Here is a 22,710-nt window from a genome sequence, read left to right on the forward strand (position 1 = left end):
ATCTTATCTTTATGGACAACATCATCAAGAAAGTGACTTGTGTTCCAAGAACCAAAACAAAAAAATTTCACCTTCTGTGGGTGAGAAACACTTTCAAATACACTGCAAGAAACAATATGAAGCTAACAAAGCACAAGTTAGGACAATATTGAAGTTTTCCAACAGATCACAACTCCTAGTGAACAATACCAAGAGAAAACTCGGTTTAACCTCTAATTAGTAACAGTAGCTCTGGAAAGAAACATACAGTTTTAAAAAATCTGGCACAAAGTAACTATTAAAGAGCAGTTCTCATTTGTTAAGAACTGACTGAATATTCTTGTTCTGTACTATCAATCTGCTAAGCAAAATTTGTTTTGCCCAACCCTTTGCCAGGCTTCTGGAAGAGCCTGCACTATTTCACACCAATTGGACTGTTGCCCAAAACAACACACCTGATAAAACAATACATGTACAATGTACACATTCAGTACACACTCCTCATATTTGTGCCCTGCAACATAATCAGTTTTAGGGTACCCCAACAATAAATCCACCCATGAAGACTGTGCTCAAAGCTTGAAGCAATGGTCTTCACACTACCTTTTACATGCAATTCTTTTCAGACAGACTTTCAAACCATAATCCCAAACTTCAAGCCACCTTTTAAAATGGAGTTAAGCCATAATGCAATGTCTGTATCGTACCAAAGCAATTCAAGTCCTGCTTCATGGCAATTCACCACCTTAAAGGCCATGATTTGAGTGCTTCTGAACAATTTAACTTCCACAGTACTAGAAGCCACTGGGCCTTCCAACATAAGAGTATCTCCTGCCCAGTGCCACCTTGCCACCCTAACTAATGGCCAAGGTATTCTGTCAAAATCTCTTCAGGCCAAGAGAGCAGGTGAGCAGCTGTGCTCTCTCCAAGTTGCTTGAGAGCAAGTTCTCTGAATGTCAAACAAGCCACAGCTCACTGCCTGTGAGGAGGCTGCATCTGCTTGCATAAAGTCCCTCAGAGAGGCTTTTTAAAAGGTAGGAAAGCAAAGGAGGAGAGAGTTTCATGCTGTGATTTCATGTCATTCATTAACTCACAAGAAGGGTACCCAAGGCTTCCTCTTTTGGACTACAAAGCCTCCCTATTCTCCAGAAGAAGAAATGCACAAAGATGAAAAAGTTGCCTTAATATTAAAAACAGCATTATTTCAAACAAACCTCAGTTTATCTCACTTCAAGCATCACCAGTTACCTGAGGGTAGACACTGCCATGGAAATATAATTATTTCCCTTGGGTAGTTTATCTAATGAAACTATTAGTATTCAACAGGTAGTGAGGACACTCCTTGATGAGACCTGCCTTAACTACTACCAAGAACAGATTGAACTTGAGAGCAATTACAGGCAGCACTTAGGTAGAATTCAATCCAGCTTCAGCACTTCACTACTTCAGTAGTGAAGTAAAACAATTAAGGCCCTATTTGAAGGACTGAACACTGCAGTACATCCACCCCAACAGTTCAAGTCTCTTAAGAGGCACGAGTAGAGAGGTCTGACAAGCTTTACCTCCAAGAGAAAGCAACTGCCCAATTCAAACAATGTGAAACAAAACCTACGCCCAGAAATGAGGACGGAGAGCAAGGCAGACAAAGAATGACACAGCCAGAGTATGTTTCACTTAAATTTAGGAAACTATTTTTCAGATGTCTGGGTCAATGCTGTCTTTTTTTGTATCCCTAAAGACTTGACCCTACCCACCACAGGTCTTCCTCTGGAGAGACTTCTGTTGTTGACCATAAAATAAGCTTCTCCATAACTAACTTCAGCTGGGATCCATGAGACAGTGCAGAAGCCAAGAGAAGGCAAGGGTGGTGTTGCAGAGACCTGCAACCTTTGCAAAACCCTCTTGCTTTAATTACACTGTCAGCTACAAAGTTGCACTCTCCCTGGCCCATTAGTTTTTGAGCCCATCACCCACTTCGCTGTAACAAACTGAACTAGCTGAAAACTAAGTCAATCCGGTTTTTTTCCTGGAGTAGTTCTCTGCATTTCAAGCACCTGACCAGCACCAGAGCTGGTCTACAGTAAGCAGTTAGAACAGATACAAAAATACTTGTCTCTTCAACCAGAGACAGCACTGACCTTGGAAACATCAGAAATCAGGGTTAGACAGCTGATGCTAAGCTAGGAATGACAGGAGTGAGGAAACAGAGGCAAGCCGCCTAGGAAAACATTGCAGAAAGGAACATCAGAACTCAAAATACAAGTGGAAAAACGGAGCCAACAAGAAAGAGAGAATGGGAGAGGAGAAACAAAGTTACTAAGATCTTGGTGTAGAAGCCAAGTCATATTATCCCTCTGCTATCAACACTTAGAAAACACAGCAGTCGAGAACATGCCTGTCTCTTCCCAGCTCAGCACACAGCAGAAACCTGAGCTTACCGCCACTGGAAGATAAGCTGACAGCTCAGGTACAGAGGTTGATCCAGAGACACAGCAGATCTCCCACACATCACCAAGCTGCCACAGAGAATTTTCTGCCTCTGTACTTTTTTTGAAGTCTAGGATCGCCTAAAGATGATCTACATATTCACTGTACAATAATCTACCCTCCCACTTTGTGCCAGCCCCAGCTCTTTCTTGACCTCCAAAAGGTCAATTTGGTAAGAAAGAAAGCAGATTAGTAGGGTTACTTCTACCAGCTGACCTTCCTGCACCATCTCACCTTGGAGTCTGCCAAGCATCCACGCTAGATGATGGATGGGCAAGAAATAGGCAAATGATAGCACGTGTCACCGCTGCTCTACTGCCACAATGGTTTATCTGCCCTAGGACAACAGCCTGGCTTCAGCCTGCTCTGCCTCAGGTTTGCACTCACAGCTCCAACTGAGGCCCAGAGGAGCTGTGTGAAACCATGCACACTGGAGGCTGCAGCTCAAGCACCGTGAAACAAGGGTAATACCACTCCTTCAGAAACCAAATCAAAAAAAGTATTGTGGAAAGCACTACATCCACACAACAGCTACTAACTCTGCCTCTGAACTAATACTTAAATCCAAGAAAAGTCTGAGACCAGCCAATGAATAAAGGGAGAGCAATGAACAGCTTTCCAGCTGGAACTAGGCAAGGTTCCTAGAAAAAACTGAGCAATTACTTATTTAGCACAATGCACATACAGAGGGGGGCCAATAACGCTTTTTGGGTTTGGTACAGCAATTTCTTGGTCAAAACCTTAGTAACATCCACATCAAAAATGGAACTGAGGAAAGTGTGGTGTGCAAAAGTTAAGCCTACGGTTGTTCTAGTCTTGCAATGCTTTTACAATACAAAGGTCAGTATTACACCTACCTATTTTAAACTAAACTAATACAAAAGCTGGTTTATTTACACCTGTGCAAAACAACCCCAAATTTTGAGTTTGTCAATTGAGGACAACAGACTGCAGCATTTTAAGTTAGAAGAGTCTCTCATTTCTATCTCAAAGTGTACTTTCCCAAGACCTGAGATTTTTTTGAGTGCTTTAAAGGCACATATACATTCTTCTGCATTTGCTGACAACAGCTACAAATAAAATTACACTCATTCACTTAGTTTTGAATGCTATAGTGACATTTTAAATATCTCTAGCAAGAAATATTAGCAAAAAAATTAAGAGATAATCCATCTTAATAAGCAAGTACAGGCAGGAAAGAAACCAGCTAGCTGACTGGCATCCTCAAAACTGCTGAGCCCTCCAAGCCAACTAATTAACTTAGGCCATAAATAATACGTAGATGTGGTCAATTTAACTATCAGCAGTTTACAATATCAAAGTCAGGTAATTACTACAACTTTGTATTCTAACAATGAAGAATTACTGTTTCAGTTTTATTGCCAAGTACAGAAAATAACTTTAGCTGCATTTATCCATGAAGTTTATCTTTTGCAAAATGTTCATGTGACACCAGGGTGAACAACTAGCCTAAGGCAAAGGGTGTGAAAATGCATTTTCTTGTAATTTATTTTATGCTGCTACAAGCCCACAGGGTGGATAGATTTAAATGGCCTATTCAAATAATGATTAGATTAGTACAGGTTAACATCCTGTTCCATGTTTGTAATTCAAACACTTTCCTAAACATTTGGCATCAATCTTTAGGGGAAAAAAAAGTGAGCGATTATCCTATCTCCACACACTTAAATACTTTAACATATATGACTTAAATGCTTTAACAACAAAGACTTTGATTGAACAACAAAATATGATGAACTGTCATGATTTCTGCAGAGGCTTGCTTTTAGACAAAACATGCTTAAATAGACAAAACATTGCTTAAAGTGTACATTTTGAAGGCACCCTATGAAGCTAATAAACATATAGAACATGGAAAAAAAAAAAGCACTTCAATATGTTTGAACAGAAAACCAGTTAATTTCACAAGTAGGAATCTTTGTGCCTGATGATTTAAAACCACGTCCTTCCAGCACTTTCTGCTAAGAGACTTAAGAATCAGGAACTGTCTTTTTCTTACCTCATTTTTATTCATTAATTAAGTGAACAAGTGGGGAGGGGGTGTGATAAATTCCACCAGTCTCTTTGCTTTGTACTGACTGAATGAACTCAAAACATTGGAAGAATAGACTGCTCCAGTTAAAAAGTATGTAAAGGTTTATTTATTTTAGATTGGGTTGCTGCTGTCAATGGAGGATGTCCCAGACTCCTCCTTTCTCCACTGTGTCCTCTGTGCCAGTCACTCAATCCAGCTCTGAGGGTTGGTTACTGGAAGAAAAATCTAACCCACAGATTGGCAGGGAAGCAATGAACAGTTCATTGGGAGTCCGTCAGATCATCTAAAAATAAAACAAGATGTTTCTGCTTGTATCTCTTTAGAAATAAACAGGAAGCATAATGTAAATTCATCTAGATGATGTAAAAGTAATATACAGGCAGTACACACTTGCTGCCAGAGTTTACAACTCTGTTACGAAAGTAAAACATGGAACGGCCAGATGCCTTGCTAGGGGTGCTTCCATTGCAACTCACATTGATCTAAACCAGTGTGCCCTTCTCTGCCATGCTCAGTCACTGCCAGGCAGGTGGGCAACAGGAAAACAGATACCTGGAGTACCTATTCTTGAAATTTTTCAGAGGGGAACTGAAAGAAGGAGGGGAAGGGGGAAACAGGAGAGATAATTAAAGCTAGGGCAGTGGTTTGGTTTTCAGCAGTACTTGCTTAGGAGAATTGCTTTTGCTGGCACCTCCAGCCAACACTCTTCTAAAAACATCATGCAAATCAGCCTAGGGAACTGCTGTGAAGCAAGAATGGACATCACATTGAGAAGACTTGATCAGGCAGGAACTTTGCAAGTTATTTAACAAGCATATATCTGGCAAAAACTATCAAGCATATCCTCACCACATTCTCACTAACCATCACTAGTCCTCTCTCCGATAAGAAGTCTTCTGCCCTCCTCAAGGAAAACATGTCAGGGGTAGGGGTAGAAAATAAGAGTGGAGAGCATGGGAATAATTTTTAAAAAATCTAGAAATTAAAAAAATCACTCAGCGCTAGCAGGAGAGGATCTGTGAAGATGCCCTTCATAAACAAGAAGTATGTCAGCTAGTAATGGCACGTATTTGTTTTTGGGTTCCCCCACTGCTAGTTTTTCCTGTATTGTTCTACAACCTGCACTACTGCACTGCACAAGCTGCACTACTACTTTTCATAGGGCTGGTGAAGCAAGTAGCATCGAGGATTTGTATCAAAGGAGCTTGGCTCAGTATTTAATGTTTTATTTGTAAATGAGACTCAAAAGCAACTGCTACTTAACAGTTCCTAAACACTCCATTCAAAGAAGCATGGCTAACAATAGTCAAAGAACTGGAAGAAGTCAGTAACTTCAGCTGAAGTTTGGGGGGAAAAGAATAAATCAGGATTTCATCTGCTAAAAATGAGCCTCTAGCCCCAGCCCTTCAGAAAGCAACGGGTACCCCAAGAATGCTTCACCCTCTCCCTCCTGGCCCCAAGGTAAAGAGGGCAGCTGCTGGGCTGCCTATACACAGGCTCCCAGCAAAAGCTGCCAGCAGGGCAGAGCCACCTCGGGACACCACTCAGGCAGACAGCCCTGCACGAGAAGGAATACCCCTCTTCTTTCCAAGGCACCAGTGCTCAGGCTCATGTATTTGCACTTAGCCCACAAGATGGCACTGACAGAAAAACTTTGCTCCCTCTTTTTTCTTCTCTCTCTGCCTCTCTCTGTCACCAGGCTCACCACTGGCCCTGGACTGATTCAGAGAAGGACTGCCACCTACTGAAACACCACATCATTTTCCCACATAGCTCATTTTCCCTCCTAACCTGCCCCCAAGTTACCCAGCCAGCTGGATCCTGCTGGCTTCATCCGAGAGGAAGAGTATGAGGCACACAGCTGAAGGCAGGTTATTTTCAGTAACAAGAGTCCGAGGTTTTCAGCACTACAATTTTCCCCATTACTCAGAATTTTTCAGTATTTCCTGAAAAACTGAAAGACCTGACAAAAGCTAGCAGTGTCAAAAAAACATACTGCTCCTCACACAGGCAAACTCCAGCTCCCAGTAATACTGACAGAACCAACCCAGCATCAGACGAAACACCTGAACACAGTTAACTATAGTGAAACAGAGGGCTCAAGCTGAAACATGCAAGTGCTAGAGCCATTTGTGTATTCAGCTGAGCACAGTAAGATAACTCCCCTTAAGGAAATGGAGAAATCACCATATTATAATATTTCTTTTCCTTTTAATTAGAGCAAGGCACTTTTCACTCTCATCAACACCATCTTTCAAAAATCAAGCCTGTGAAAACTACTCTCCACAGCAGAATGCATATCACCTTTCCCACACGTGCCAGGATATTTACATGCAAGCAGAAGTCAGGAACAGTTGCAAAGCTGGAAGCACTTAAGAAATCAGAGCAACTCACAAAAGACCTATATTTGGTACTCCATCATTTACAGATAACTGAAGTAATTTATGTCGACTCTTAACTTCAAAGTAAAATCAAAAGATTCTGGTGAGATGACAGTAAACAAAAGCATCAGCCTGTTTTGCCAGGCTGGACTCTCTTCTGCGTAGTCCTCATTTGAGGTAAGCTTCAAAGCCAACTGCTCTGCCAGAATTCCTCCCTTGCCAAAATGATGCAACACAGTCATTGTCACAAGAGGAGAAAGCTTTCCAGGTTCCTGCAGAGATTAAGCACTGACATCTCACATACTGCAGGATGCACTTCAGCTCTGAGGACCTTCTTAGTACAAAAGCACACATTAAAAAAACACAGTGTTATGTCATTAAGGTCTGTGAGCACTCAAGTTTTCTTCACACAATATACCACCACCTATAACCTATTTTGTATATTTTTTGTTTTTCCTCTGTCACACACATGCTTGGGAAACAATCTGACTCCTAATAACAAAGTAACTGTGTTCAGTATACACAAGTGTAGTTGTATAGTGCAAGATTTATCTACATTTCTATTTTTAGTATATTTGCCAGCTAAAAAAAAAAATCTCAAAACTATTAAAGAGAAGTGTGTGTCTAGAGAGGGAGTCTGAGACCTCCTAAGTCCAGCTTCATGAGGTATTCATAAAAATCACAACAGCAACTAACAAGACCATAGCCATCCTCTGGGTAGTAAAAAGGCATGCAGGTCCTGACACAAACAAGATCTGACTTCTGAAATGCACTTCCCTGCTGACCACTGACCTCATAGCAGGTGCAACACTGTCCTGAAGCTGTCTCCATCCCTGCTGTTGCTCTCTTGCTGACAGGGACAGAGCAGCTCACCTGTTCTCCTCCCAAGACCTGCCTTCACACCTGGCATTCCCACCACCTCTGCAGAGCTTGCTCCCTGCTCAGGGCTAATCAGAAGAGCCCCCCTTCCCACAGCTCCCACCCTTCAGAAAAGCAGCAGGTGAGCCCTTCCTCACTGTACTTCACAACGAAGGAGGGCAGGAGAAGGCTAAAGAAATCAAAGAGCAAGAACACCTCTGACAAGTCAGGAGAACAGTGTAAATCAGGAAGCAGACTCTTCTCCCTTTTTATGCCTTAAGGACTCTGAAGTTCTGCTCAAAACCCTCCAACTCTCTCTACCCATCCTCTTCTTCCAACTTTCCTAGTTTTCACACTTTCCCTCACATGATTAACTCCTATCAAAGAGGCACTGAAATTCTCTTGTGAAAACAGTTTGCTATATTTGAGCTTAACACTGAAGTCTTCTGTGCATTCTCAATTAATAGTGCAATACATTTTAATTGCTAGATGAAGGTTCATTTTATTCTCAAGATCCAAACAAACACCACAAATGAAGCAGTTACACAGAAGCCTCTCCCAAACCACAGAGCAACTCATTTGCAAAACTGCTCTGAACGGATCTGTACCAGTGCTGTGGTTTAACCTGGCAGGCAGCTAAACACCAGAGCCATTCACTCACCCATCCCCCAACCTCTGCTCCTCCCACAAGTGGGATAGGGGAGAGAATTTGAAAGAAAGGTTAAACTCATGGGTTGAGATAAAGGCGGTTTAATATGACAGAAAAGGAAGAGGAAATAACCACAATGATAAAAGACTATAGAAAAGAAGTGATGCACAGGCACCTGTTGACCAGGGCCCAGCCAGTCCCCAAACAGCAGGTGGACACCCCCCAGCCACCTCCCCCCAGTTTTAGTGCTGAGCTTAACACCACATGGTGTGGGGTATCCCTTTGGGCAGCTGGGGTCAGCTGACCTGGCTGGATCCCCTCCCAACTTCCTGTCCCCCAATCTTCTCCCTGGCAGGACAGCACAAAAATCTAAATAGTCTTTGCCTTAGTGTAAGCACTGCTCAGAAACAACTGCAACAGTGAGTTACTAACATTATTCTCACTCTAAATCCAAAATGCAGCACTATACCAGCTTCTAGGAATAAAATTAACTCAATACCAGCCAAAACCAGGAGGACTAGTTAATATTTACTGTGTCACTTCAATTTGCCTTGTACATGTTGACCACCAAGACGTGACTGAAACATTTTGGATGTTTCACTAGCCTCACCCTCACATATGCTTCATGCAGCAAAGAAAGGAATGCGCACCCATGATAAATCCATTGTGCCAGACTCTCTACATGCACACTGTCTTATGTGTTTGTGTTCAAAGTACCACAAATTGTGCAATACAAAAGAACTGGCAGGAATTAAAATATTCACGGCCCAATTCAAAATTTCAAAATTATTTTTTACTTGGAAAGTACTGAACAGACACCTCAAGTGGAAAAAAAAAAAACAACAACCAAAAACACCAAAAAAAACCCTACCACATTCCCCAGCTATTTGTTACAAAGACACACTTGCAATCCACCTTTGTTACTTGATAACTTAGTCTTTTTAAAATTATCATGTATCAGGGGCTTTCGAACATGTACCCAATCAGGAGATTCATTCTTTGCCTCTAATGAAGGCCACTGGAGTGACTTTAGTCAAGAGGTGATAGCACAATACCATGGTACTGCTGATGCAACAAGCTGGGCAGAATCACAAGCAATAAATTCTCATGGAAAGAGAAGGAAGGTTTAAGTGAAAAGGGAGCCATGTAAGGATCTGTAAAGCTGCCATGCACATTTGTGTTTTAGACTGTGTTTTACTAAATAAAACTCCAACAGTTTCTGATACTACCATTCCTCCCTGTCCAATGCTTGCTCCTGCCTCTCTGTGTCACCTTCTCAGCTACCATGACACCATGCATGAATGGTATACAAGATGAGGAACTGGCTTAATCTCAGAAAAGAATTACTATTTTTCCACCATTCTATCTGTAAGATACCCTTAAAGTAGTATTCAAAGGCTTCTCTTCAACAGGAATACAAAGGGTTGGTAAAACACATGAAACACTAACTCAGTCCTAGGCCTGCTACTCTGTGCATCATAAAAATACTTTGTATCACAATAAGCCATTCTTATGAAAACAATGTAAATAGTCAAGCAACAGTATCTCCCTGTCTCTAAAAACACATATTTACACATGAGAGAAACGATATAAATTGAGGGTGTGAAGGAGAGAGAAGTAGTCACATCTTGGAGGTCTGTATGTACAAGACAAGTTGCAGTGACACACTGCACTTCACTGTAAGCAATATCTGAAATATATTCAGAATAGTTTTGTGAACAAGTAGAAATTAGGGTGAGAGTTGGGGGGAGGAATACAATAGACATATCTTAATTAAAAGATGCAACTTATCCCTTTTGAAAAAATATACCAGTAAGATTTCAGCCTCCAAATAAAACTTCCCAATGCGCAGTCTGTAAGCAAAGAATGGTATCTTTAAAACATTGAAATTCTGGAAAATGTTTACAACATTTAAGAATCATGAAGGCATTTGGCAGCACACCTTCTGTGTTAGAAAGACATTGCGTTGGAATAAACCCAGGAGCAAATCTAAAGAATATTGTTCCTGACAAAATAAAGATGATAGTCTGAACAAGGGCTGAAAGGAATAGATAATTTAATTTCTGTATCATCGTCATAAGACCGGCATAAAGGTCTTCAGTACTACAAACCTATTTATTCCTAAATCACTGACAAGTGAATGTCAGCCAAGTCCATCCACACTAGCAGCATAGCTCTACACCTTCCTTACACAAACAGGTCTCTGAAAGCCAACTGGCAGAATACCTTTCCAAGTCCACACTGCTAGAAGGATTGTAGCCATAATGATCTAAAGAACTGGGCAAGGCTCAGAGGAAAGAAGCATCACCTAACAGAGGAACTGCTACGGTAGGTGTGCGTGTAAGGGAAGAAGACAGGCAGGCACCCTTGCTCCCAAAAGATTACCTGGTCTAACAGAGTGACACTGGCACCCCTTACAAACTTTTCCCCATGGCCAGAGCTCCATTAGAGACATTCAGAAGCATTTGTATATCTTGATTAAATCTTGAGAGCTATGAATGATATTTCACAAATTTGCATACAGTGTTCTGAACCTTAAGGGCAAATCCCTCTTGTACAAGAGGTTTTATAATATACAAACACAGGATCTCCTTAGACTGTGTATGACTGACAGGTTTGCTTTATTTCTTCTTTGGTTAGTTTATTATAAAGTCCTGGGTTTGGCATTGCTGCCTCTGACCATCCTTGAATCCTAGAGGCAAACAGGTCTCTTGGCAGGTAGAGAAAAGGGTCTCAGATCCATGGCTTCTTTTTACATTAGGCATTTGCTATCTCACTCATCAGTAAAAAAGTCAGAAACACAAAATATTTTTGAGCTCAAGAAACCTGTTAACATTAGATATTTGCAGATAAGCAAGCACTAATCTTTTATTTGATTAAAGCCAGCAAAAAAATCCTGCAAGGTGCTACTTACGGAATTTGATCACACAGACCATGGTGTTGTTCACGGGATATATATCAAGCATTCTGCCCTTTAAACACCAGACACTAACATGGTTTTCCATTAACCTATTTTTGTTTATTATTCTACATTCAACTGCTCCTCAAACAAACTTCACTGCTGTTGAACTATAGAGTGATTTCTCCAGGGCCTGTTTTTGGTCCTGCAAGCTGTCAAACAGCTCTGGTCAAAGAATAAGAAAAGACAGCATTATATTCAGGAAGCTCCTTCAAGCTCCTTTGAAAGAGAACAAAACTAGAGTAACATGACACAGGTACAAGATAATCATAATGGCAAAACTTGCTACGGCTCAAGTAGAAATAAGCCACCACTTTTTCATTTTTCTCTCCTTTGCCAGACTTCTGTGGAAGATATACCTGCAGTGAGTTCCTTCTTACCTATGCATATCCACCCATATTCTTCCAGAACAGAGTCCCTCTTGTACAACAAGTACCTATGACCCTGTTTTGAAAAGCAGGTCACGCTCCTCGGAAGGAAGTACAGTTAAATGTCTTCCCACCCAAAGAGAAAACTGGGTGGGAAAACAGCCTTTAAAGCAAAAATGGCAAGAACAGTATATAGCAAATATTCTGTTTGCTTAAGGAAAAGGTGCACAGTAAGTTGTGAACTGACAACAAAGGTGACTATTCTACAGCCTCTTCCATCTATACACACATTCAGCAACAGCACTGAAGGCTCAAAGTAGAATAAACTACTCAACACTACAATTATTCTAAGGAAACACTGACAGTTTTCAGAAGGGAAAAAAAAAATTCAGAAATTCAGTCCCTGGTGGAGGTCTTAGGACGACTTTTTCATTAATAGGTCACAGTTCCTTGTATCTGCATACAAGAAAACTGTAAAAATAATTTTAAAAACCCAATACTTGCAGAACATTCTTCTGGTTATTTCTGGAATCACGCTTTGCTTTACAAAGATTGCTGCAAGCTCCAAATCAAGTATTCTCTTTTCTCTGGAACCTTTAAGTATCAAAAAAATACTGGGGAGTGTGGGAAGAGAGCCATTGGTTTCCTCTGAGGAACAGCAATCCTTCTCATTAGAATTTGAAATACCCTTTCTGAATGTTTTATTATCTTTCTAACAGCCCAAACTTACTGGGAAGCAAGAAGAAGAAAATAAGAACAGCTTTCAGACACCAGCACATTTCCAAACCAACAGATTTTCTCATCTCTGCCCGTTATTTTCTGCATAGGAAAACAACCTAAGTTATCATGTCCTCTAATAAAAAGATCCACAGATGAAAGCATCTCTAAGAAGCCATCTACTGCTGTGCAACTTTCCATTAACCACAGCAGATTATCAAATTCTCAAACATGCCATAACAAAGTCTCCAAAACTGGAGACACAGAGCTCCAGCAAGACAAGGAGCTCTGACATGACTTCATAAAAATACAATACCACTGTTTCCAAAGACCAGTTCAGATCTGGGAGCAGAAAGTGCTTGTGCAATGCTGATCTTAGGCTAATCAAACCACTACCATGCTTTTACTGGGCTCACAGAATTACAGAGAAATCATCTGATCCCACTATATATAACTCAGATTCAATGTAAGGCTCAAGAGCAACCCTTACCAGTCACGGAAAACTCCACATTGTGGAATATTTATTAGGAAAAGCACCACATTAGTGCACAGAATAATGTCACATCTCCCCACATCACCCTAGAGCTTTCTCTGATACCCACATTGTCCAAATGTTTCTATTATTTAAGGTACCACATACATATCCACCCCTTTGTCAAATATTTGTACTCACCACCAACTCCTTGTTAGCTAATTTGCCCTCTCTGAAAATATCCCCTAAAGTGGTTCCAGAGATGCTCTTCACTCAATGCAATCTCTAAACCTCATGGTGACTCAGGAAGCATTACACAGACCCTGCACAGGGGAGCTGTGGCATCTCCCCATTTCCCACAGTGAGGAAGGCACAGATTCACCAGGGCTGACTCACACCTTGTTAAGGGAGGGGAAAGAGCCCAGGACCAGCGGATGGCCAAGAGGCCCCTGCCAGCTACTCCCTGGTTGAATCCGGGTTGCCATCTTTAGCCACAGTTAGGGGGTTGGAAAAATTAATGAGAAAACAACAGGGAACAGACAATGTACAAACCATAAATACACACACAAGAACTCCATAAGCCCAAGCATTTGTGCCCCTTCTTGCCAGCTTCTGAACTCTCTGGTAGCTTGGGAGTAATTCCTGTTCCAACATGCTGAGCTGGAAGCTACTGCTGCCAGTTACCTCCACGTAAGAAAGGTGTTTCCGGCAGTCTTGCTGAGAAGCCCCTGAGGCCAGGTTAACAATTTGACTATTCCCAAAAATATTCAGGCTCTCAGAACAAGGCCAAAATTATTTTTTCTTTTAATCATTTTCATTTTCTTGTCACCCCAAGGAAAAGAGCTGACAAAAGCTTTCTGCAACTAGAAAAGAGACCAAACTGCAATGCTGTAACTATGCCCAGCCTGTCACAATTGCAATAGCTTCAAGCTTTGTGAGAGATCTAATGAAGGTAATTAGTAAAGGGGAGGGGAAATATTAATGCTATTTTCCCCCTCTTTGACATTTACAACACTCAATTTATTTCTGCATTGAAGTACCTCCTTCCCCAGTGCTCTCCAATTCATGAATGCCTACCACTTGAAGTTTGGGTCTACTCACACATAAATGTTCAAAACATGAAAAACTCAATGCAGCTCTAGAAAAGACAAATGGGAGTGACAGCTGCTCCAAAGCAAAAAGGAATGCTTGACATAATGCACTGTTCACCCCAGAACCTGGTTTCTGAGTATTTTAGAACCTAATCTGGTTTTTCTCCCAAGAAATCCTAGGCAATTTTCTATGTATTTGGAGGGGAGAAGGGAAGGCAGGTAAAAATGTAAGGACTTATTCACAAGACACGTGCTAAAAGTGGTCTTAATTTCCATCTTTATCCATGAGGGAACCTAAGATTAAGGGCAAGTCCTGTAAGTATCATTTATTTCACTAATGATACTTCACTGTTTAGAGGCCTCCAGGAAGCAATCAAAGTCTTTTTTAATGACATTCAGTTACTGGCTGGCAAAATCACAGGCAAGACCAGAAGTACCATAAGACCCTGTGAATTAATTAAGGCAACACTACATTAATTTAAGTTCAGAAGCCCTAGAAACCAATTTTTCCACCCAAAAAAATGTCTCCAAGAACTGAAATTACAATACCTCTCACTTTCCAATGCAGAGAAGCTGAAACCTGTTTTTAATCTCATCAGTTCCTTCCCACACACCAACATCAAGTAAACTCGACAGCAGTATGTACTTGCTATAGCTAAATATACCAGCAATATTCGAGAACCTAATCTGCAACCCTGCGAACACACATTCGGAAAAGATGGCAGTTTGCTGGGCTTTTATGTAACACAAATTTAAATAGAAGCAGCACCTGCCATTTTCTTCAATTAGCATTTCACTCGGCTGTAGGCAACTTAATTTCTCCAAGCCGACCACTGTGCTTCCAAAGCAATAAATCGGAATAAATCAGACACAATTTATACGTACCAAGCATTCACTCGGGCAGAACAGCAGTGGTTTTAGGCGCCCCGGGGCCAGGCAAGCCCCTTGCCCGGCACTCGGTGTCTGCAGTGACAGAGGGACGGGGCGCGCCCTGCCCGCCCAGCGCCAGCCGAGGAGCGGCGCGGCCCTTCCACGCGGTACCGGCGCACCCCGGCCCCGGAGCCGAGCCGAGCCGAGCCGAGCCGCCCCGTGCCCAGCGAGCGCGGCTCCGCCGGGGCGCGGCTGCCACCGCGCCGCATCGGGCGCCGCGGCGAGGCCACCGAGGCAGCCCCGGGAGGACGGCGGCGGCTTCCCCGCAGCCCCCCGGGCCCGCAGCCAGGGGAGGGGCGGCCGCCACCATCTTGTAAGCGGCGTCCCCGGGCACAAAGGGAGGGCGAGAAACCCCCCGCCCCCAGGACCGAGCCGGGCGCCCCCAGCCCCGACTCACCTCCAGGCGCAGGGAGGCACCGCAGCCCCGCAGGAACTCGCGGATGTTGCTCAGGCACTCGCCCTCCGTCCGCGGCTCCGGGTACACCTGCAAGAGAAGAGGCGGGCGGCTCAGCGCGGGGATGAGATAGGACCGCACCGCACCGGAGCGGCGTCCCCCACCCCGCCGCTCCCCTCACCTCCCGCTCCCTCCGCAGGCAGCGGCGCCGATCGCTCCCACTGGAGGGTTTGAACCGGGAAGTAAACACGGAGCACAGGAAATGGCGTGCGAGGGCGGGGGGCGGCGGGCAGGAGCGCGGGCAGCGGTGCCCCGGCTAGGCGCGGTCGCGGGCGGCTCTGCCCCGGCGGGGCGGGCACAGGGAGGCAGGCAGGGAGGCAGGCAGGGAGGCAGGCAGGGAGGCAGGGAGGGAGGGAGGCGCGGCCCCGCTCGGCCCTCCCCAGCCCCGCCCCGGCTGCGGGCGGGAGCGCCCGAGGGAGCGGCCCCGGGACTCGCCGCGCAGTGCTTCTGAGATTGTCTAAACGCTGACACACAGACCCCAATGCCGTGACGGGTTCGAATGCAGGGCGAAGCGGCCCGGGGACAGCCCGTCCTCGGGACGAGCGGTGACCGCGCACAGGGTACAACGCGCACGCTGCGGGTGGCCGGTACCGCCAGCGGGGCTGCCGGTGCCCTCCTGACTCCGGTCCACCCTTAGGTATAGGTTTTCTTACAAGGAGATATATCAGAAATGCTTGAAGACCTCCGCGGAAAATACCAGCACCCGGAGTTAATCATCTACCAATTCCAGGGTCTGATGTTAATGACCTTTATCTGTAGTTTATTAAACAGCCCCTTCCTACCCCAGAAGAAAAACAACTTCACAAAGAGGAAAGCTTTGACTGAATCTAAGACAGTTTTTGGCAACGCAGCCATCTGTTCTCTGCAGCTGCACTCACGGTGCCTTGAGCTCAACCTCTGTCTACCCTGAAAGCGGAGTGTAGCCCTTCCATGGAAAAGCAGCCAGCCCCAAGGGCTTCAGGGACATGGCTTAACTTACCACAGCTTAACTCGAATTCTCTGTGCACATAAGCATCGTTTCACAATAAATTCATTTACTTCTATGAAGTAGTTTAGCAAACAAATCATTGCCCAAACTGGACACCCCGTTCTGTCAGAAGGGGAAAGCCTAGCACAGAAGTGCACTGGCAAGTCGCTGGAAACCGAGGTGTTGCAACACAGTGTCATGGCCTTTGATCATGCATTCCACTCAGAGGTGCTTTTGTTAAATGCACGTGTATGTCAAGGTTACATAAACTCACAGCATAATGCACCTGCATAGCCCTGGGAACTTCACATAAGGTTGACTCCAAACATTCCATCAAGCTGAAACCAAGGTAGTGCCTTCCTGTATGATTATAAGATATGAAAGATCCCTCTGCCCCACGATATCACAAAAATTAACAAATGCGGCAGCATGACAGGGTGAACCTGGCACAAAGAAATTTAAAACACAAGTCACTACCATTTTCTAAACACAGATTTCAGATGAGTTTTAAATGAAAGCCACTAGTCCATAATACAAGGAATTTGGTAACGATATGAGTTGAAGAATTTTCCTTTCCTCAAGGAAAGCATACATACACACACCCCCTCCAAACTCCTCAAATTGTTTGGTGCTATGATAAACCACTGTGAGTTAAGAATAACCCTTTTACTATACTAAAATGTAAAGGCAATGCTAAAGAAGCCCTATGGAAGTACAACAGCCCAAAAGATTGAAAGACACAAGAGATGAGAGAGCCCTCTTGAAAACACTACGGCCTTCATGTCTCTTGCTTGCTATATTTTTTGATTACTCTATTAATTTATTCCTTAATTCTAATAAGAAATCTAAAACTATCATGCCAACATCCCTTGTTAGAATAGGATGCTGGGAATTTTTCCATTGTTGATGCTTCTAGTATGCTCTCTCCTATATGTTCTTTATATTCATACAATAATGATATAGTTGCAATTTATAACTGTTTTATCTTAAACTATTTGCATAATAACTGGGGTTTATCTCCTTTTATATGTGTTACTTCCTTGTCTCTTCTTGCAGCCACCATTTTCTTTTTCTTCTACTTTTTTCATCAAGGCCTCTTTTCATTCTGAGAAACCTTAACATTACTTCTGCTGTTCAAACACGAATAACCTTTCCCAAGAAATCACAGTAAATCCAGGTTTCTCTTAAAAGAAACAAATGTTTCATAATGTAATCCACATTAACAAAAAATGTCTCAAAGTCTCCAGTGCATTAAACTCAGTAATTCTAAGAAACCCAGACACGTGTACTACCACCTCATAAGAGGCTGCACATAACTCATAAAAGACTGAACAATAACTGGAAAGAGGAAAAAAATGGGTTTGGGGGGGGAAGGGGGAAGGCTAAGGAGAGACATGATTAGAGCAAGGCAAAAACTTTCAATTCAAGATTAAAGAAACAACAAGCAGAGAAAACCCAAACCTTGAAAATTGCTTCCTGTCAGGTCTGCAAGCTTAAAATACATGCCAAATACACCACTGAGACCTTAGCCCTATCAGCACTCGAATGCATATTTCCAGTTAAAAATCATCTTCCCCAAAACAATAAAATAAGTTACAGTAAATCTTTAGAAATGCCATTTCTTCCCTCAAAACAAGAGAAAAGACTTTGGAGTGATAAAAGAAGCAGGGTACATTTTCTCAGCTCTGTGGCTGCAGCAGCATTTTTATACAACAGAAGCATATGGGTAAAGAATTTAAAAATATCTTACCATTTGCATCCTGCTAGAAATGTAAAGCATTAATGGTCCTGCAAAATGAAGCAAACCCATTATTTACCTGGAAAATCTTAATGGGATTCTGGCAACCTTCTCCTACAGACAGCTGAGAAACACAGTAAGGGACCTGAAGAACAAACTCAGCCCTGCGACAGAATGTTGAAGTGCAGTTATGTGGGCCAAGCCCATGTTAAAATCACACATATGGCACATTATATCCTTTACAGTTACAGGAAGCTCAGGAGCATGACCTCTCTCACACAGACCACATTTATAGTCTCACAGGCTATTCAAAATGTAACAGAACATCATGCAAGCATACCACAGGCAGGTAAGTGCTAGTCCACCTGAAAGACAGCAAATACATTCAGAGACAAAGGATAAACAAATTAAAAGTAGGGTCATATTCCAAAATTACTTAGCTTAATAAGAAGTAGGTTGCATGTACATAAAGCCAGTGAAATAAAGATGTTACGTATTTTCCTCTCCAGTATTTGCTTCGTCCTTTTCCTATCATAGACCAACATCATTAGTTCATCAATGGGGGTTGTCTTCCTCTTATATGTATACACAGCCCTTAGTACAAAGAGGCCTCAGTGTCCAACTGGAACCTCTGTGTTCTCTAGTAATACAAATAAAAAAGGTAATTAGAAAAGACAAGGATTCCAGAGGGGTATGATAGATGCTTAATTACAGACCGGGGTGCCATGGTGGAGTCCAAAGAGACAAGTAGAAGGTAATATGCAGAGCAGCCACTATTTAAACCACTTCTTTGTGGTTCAGGGACAGGTTCTGATTAAGGCTTAATCTCTCAGGGAGCAGTTCTGGAAATGACAGCTAGTTCAATGAGGACACTTACGCGATGCACTGCAGCTCTCAAGGAGCAGAGTACATTTCCCACCATCCACAAAAGGTAGGGAACAATTTGTGATACAAATACATGGTACCTAGCTAAATGTTACATCCCTTTTGATCAGTTTAAATATATGGTTTTAAACAACAGTAAGAAGTGAATAAAAAAGGGCAATGCAGAGACAGGCTGCATCAGGAAAAGGTATGATGGGGTGGTCTCAGAAAAAAAGAAAAAGGCTACCACTAGTTCATTTGGACAGGGAAATTATATGAAGAAAAATAAGCAAGGAATGTATACAATAATTAATTTTAAAAACCAACCAGACAAAAAAAAACACAAAAAAAACCAAAACCAAAAACAAAAACAAAAACAAAACAACCAACAGTTCTTTGGTTGCAATCTCAAGGAAACACAAGACATTAATAAAAAGTAGGAGACATCTTCGCCTATATGTATGGTAAATTAGCTGTTTACTTGCATTCATCTGCTGAACAAGTTGACAAACTGGGTCACAGAGCGAGAAGTGTACAAGGTCTTTATACAGAAACTGGAATCTACTAGATGGAGAATAGGAAGATACTAACAACACAGTTCCTACACGTAAGTTAAATCAATCATTTATCTAGCACAACATATAATAAGTACAACATGGTTTACTATGTAGGAAGACTATCTCAGTTACTAGAAAGCGGAAACTAATAGAGAATGTAATACTAGCTGCAAACTAGTAGCCAAGTGCAGCAGACACTTAAAAACGTCCTGTTCACGAGTACGGCTGCTCAAGTCTGAAGTTGAAACATGCAGCCCTCAAGTAGGGGGAAATCCCATTCGTCCTGCCTGGAGCCTTTTACATCAGACTCCCCTTGCAGCACAAAACAGTTTTCTCTCCATGTTTCAGAACACCTTGTACACATAGAGCATTACTGCAATCTATTCAGTAAAAATACCGTAATTGCACAATGTAGCAAAGCTATCAAAAAGGTTCTATTGATCATATTCAGTCCCACAGCAGCTGTGTTTTGCTTCCAAACCCTTTGACTGGTCAAGGGCAACTGATCTTTCCATGGAGCAAACACCTCCTGCACAAGCATTACAGGCTGGGATTTGTTGCCAGGGTTTGTGTTCAGGGATAAAAATGAGATTAAAAACATCATGAGGAGGAAGCCTGGCCATTCTCACAGCAGCCTGGGTGGTGAAGCTGCAGGTGATTAACTGCCCAACAACTCCTGCAGGTTCCTTCCCTCCCCATCATTCCCAGCTGTTGCCTCCTGCCTGCACCTGCACCCATGCCCAGGAGGGCCCATCCCTTTCAGCATTCGGATTTCCTGCTCTGTCCCAGACCATTGGCCCTCACAAATTGCAGCCAGCAGGGGTGGAAAAGAAGGGGTGGCTACATAGCTACACAGGAGGACATCCTCTGCTTCTCGAGGAAGCATCCACTGCTAGGGACCAATGGCAGGTGCAGCACTTCCTCCAGTCAGTGAGCAGCTGGGCTGAGAGGACTGCAGATGCAGCCCATGCTCCTCCCAGGACAGCAGGAGGCACAGCTGCACTTCAAAGGATCACATCTTCCACTCCCTAAGTAAGGAGCACTCTGCAGTTGAGCCAAATCACTCAAAGGACTGCACATCCTACTGATGGCACATTAGCAGGATGCTGTAACTAAACTAAAAACACAGATCAGGATTCTCAACAATGTGCAGGCTTTTTTTAAATCAGGTGTCTTGATAGAGCACCAGACCTTACCATAATACAGTTTCTGCAGTACTGTAGCTCTTTAGCACTGACTTTTCCCACCCTATAAAACCTGTTACCCACATAATCTGCACAACAGTCAGCATGGGCTAGACACCTGTATTTTGGCTTGAGGGAACCCATGCTCTGAAAGCACCACAGCAGGCAGTCAGATAGGTAGTCACATAGTAAGAGCTTGATCAGTAAAAGACTGAAGCTCCTACAGGTCATGCACTAAGGTTCCAAAATTTTACATTTCCAGGACTCACCTAGGCTCTGCATACAATACAAAGAGGAAGGAAGGTTCCTTACAACATGCCCTAAAATTCTTATATGCTGAGAAGGATACCTGGCCATGAAGTTAATCAAGACACAGCGGAAGGTAAAAGCAGGTATCTGCTTAGTGTCCCAAACTCCAGTTATCTCCTGGACTTACAAGAGTCCTTTGAGTGTCCTTTGGAAGAACTCTCTGAAAAGTGATAAATGCCCATTTTTTATTAACAATAGAGCATAAAGGTTCCCAAACCTCTTGCTCTTGGATACCACTATTGGCGACAGCCACAGTAGCAGCTCTTAGATCCCACTGCCTCACTCCAAAGCCATCAGCATGACTAACCCCACATATGACACTCCTCTGCTTTACACCTGACATCCCCACACCAGTCCCTGTATTCCGTCTTTCCATCTCTCCCACCTCAGACCACACACCACCACCTTCCAAACCAGCGACTCCAATCCCACATTTAGCCACACAATCTTGACCCACCACCTTTTCTTTACTGTCCAATTGGCCACACCAACTCACCAGCCACCGCTCTGTGCTCCCTCAACCTCCACCTTGCTACACTATCTGAAACCAGAAGCACTTTTGGTTGGCTGAAGACTCCTCCAGCTCTTCTGATTTCTTTCCCTGCACACGTTCAGAAATGCTCCTCTGCCTGACTAGCCATTATTAACAGTGACCTACATTCAAACACACTAATGTTCTGTTTTTGCTGCTTCAGTTCTTTAGTGGAATAGCCCTCCAAACCTAAGTTCAGCTAAGTTTGCAAAGGAAATGTACAGTTTAGTTAAAATACCAGCCGGGTCTTGTGGCAGCCTTTATAAACTGGACCTTATGAAACAATTAGAGCCACTTCTTTCCATTAAACTGCCCTCCAAAAATGACACTGTAAAACTGATTCAGCTGGTTTGAGTTCATCTTTTCAGATATGTACCTGAATTAAACAATATTCAGGGAAACAGTACATTCTTTGCAGTAGAAGTACGGTACTTTTTCCACTTCCCTTGGACCCTGATTAAATTCCCATCAAAGTACATAGAGCCAAGTTGCATCAGGGAAGGTTCACGTTGGACATTAGGAGAATTTTACAGAGTGATTAAACATTGGAATAGGCTGCCCAGGGAGGTGGTGGAGTCACCCTCCCTGGAGGTGTTTAAGAAAAGGCTGGATGTGGCACTTAGTGCCAAGGTCTAGTTGACAAGGTGGTGTTCAAAGACTCAATCATCTCAGAGGTCTTTTCCAACCTAATTGATTTTGTGATTTTGTGGAAGTCTGTCAGCTGACTCCCAGGGGGCAGGTGTTTAATCCAGCCCTAAGATATAAACACCGTAAGCTAAGGGCACCAGGGCAGAATGTATGGTACTTTTGTTTTCTCAAGTTTCCATCAAATGTTTATATTTCATACAGAAAACATAGGTTGATGCAGCATTAAGAAGCTGAGAATGCCATGCACATAAAACTTACAAGACTGACAGCTGTCTTTGCAACTGCTGTTAGGATCCATGCAGGCCCACCCTGTGACCTGAACTAGGCAGGAGTCCTACCAGAACACACGCACAGGAGTGTGCCTGAAGGATGTGATACATACACATAAGAGAGTCTGGTTGCAGCTGCAGCAGCAATCTGCTTTCCTTTCCCTCCTAAAAGCTAAGAACTAATACTCCTAATTCCTGTGGTTTTGCTTATTTTCTTGCAATTTTAAAGAAAAAGAGGAAA

General features: G+C 43.0%; 1 protein-coding gene across 4 annotated transcripts in view; it reads right to left on the minus strand.

Annotated features, from left to right (window-relative positions):
* Nucleotides 1-22,710, minus strand: part of ARHGEF7 (Rho guanine nucleotide exchange factor 7) — a 117,900-nt gene that overhangs the window by 87,462 nt on the left and 7,728 nt on the right. For 2 of the 4 annotated variants that reach the window (XM_039549894.1, XM_039549914.1), the window contains exons 1-2: nt 15,523-15,648; nt 15,345-15,431 (exon numbers count right to left, since the gene is read on the minus strand). The gene's annotated coding sequence lies outside the window, so the exon portion shown is untranslated. Of the gene's footprint in view, nt 1-15,344; nt 15,432-15,522; nt 15,649-22,710 lie in introns of those variants that run through there. The other 2 variants (XM_039549909.1, XM_039549900.1) reach the window with 2 other exon arrangements.

The sequence above is a fragment of the Corvus cornix genome, chromosome 1 (genome assembly GCF_000738735.6).
Source record: "Corvus cornix cornix isolate S_Up_H32 chromosome 1, ASM73873v5, whole genome shotgun sequence".
Classification (NCBI taxonomy): Eukaryota; Metazoa; Chordata; class Aves; order Passeriformes; family Corvidae; genus Corvus; species Corvus cornix.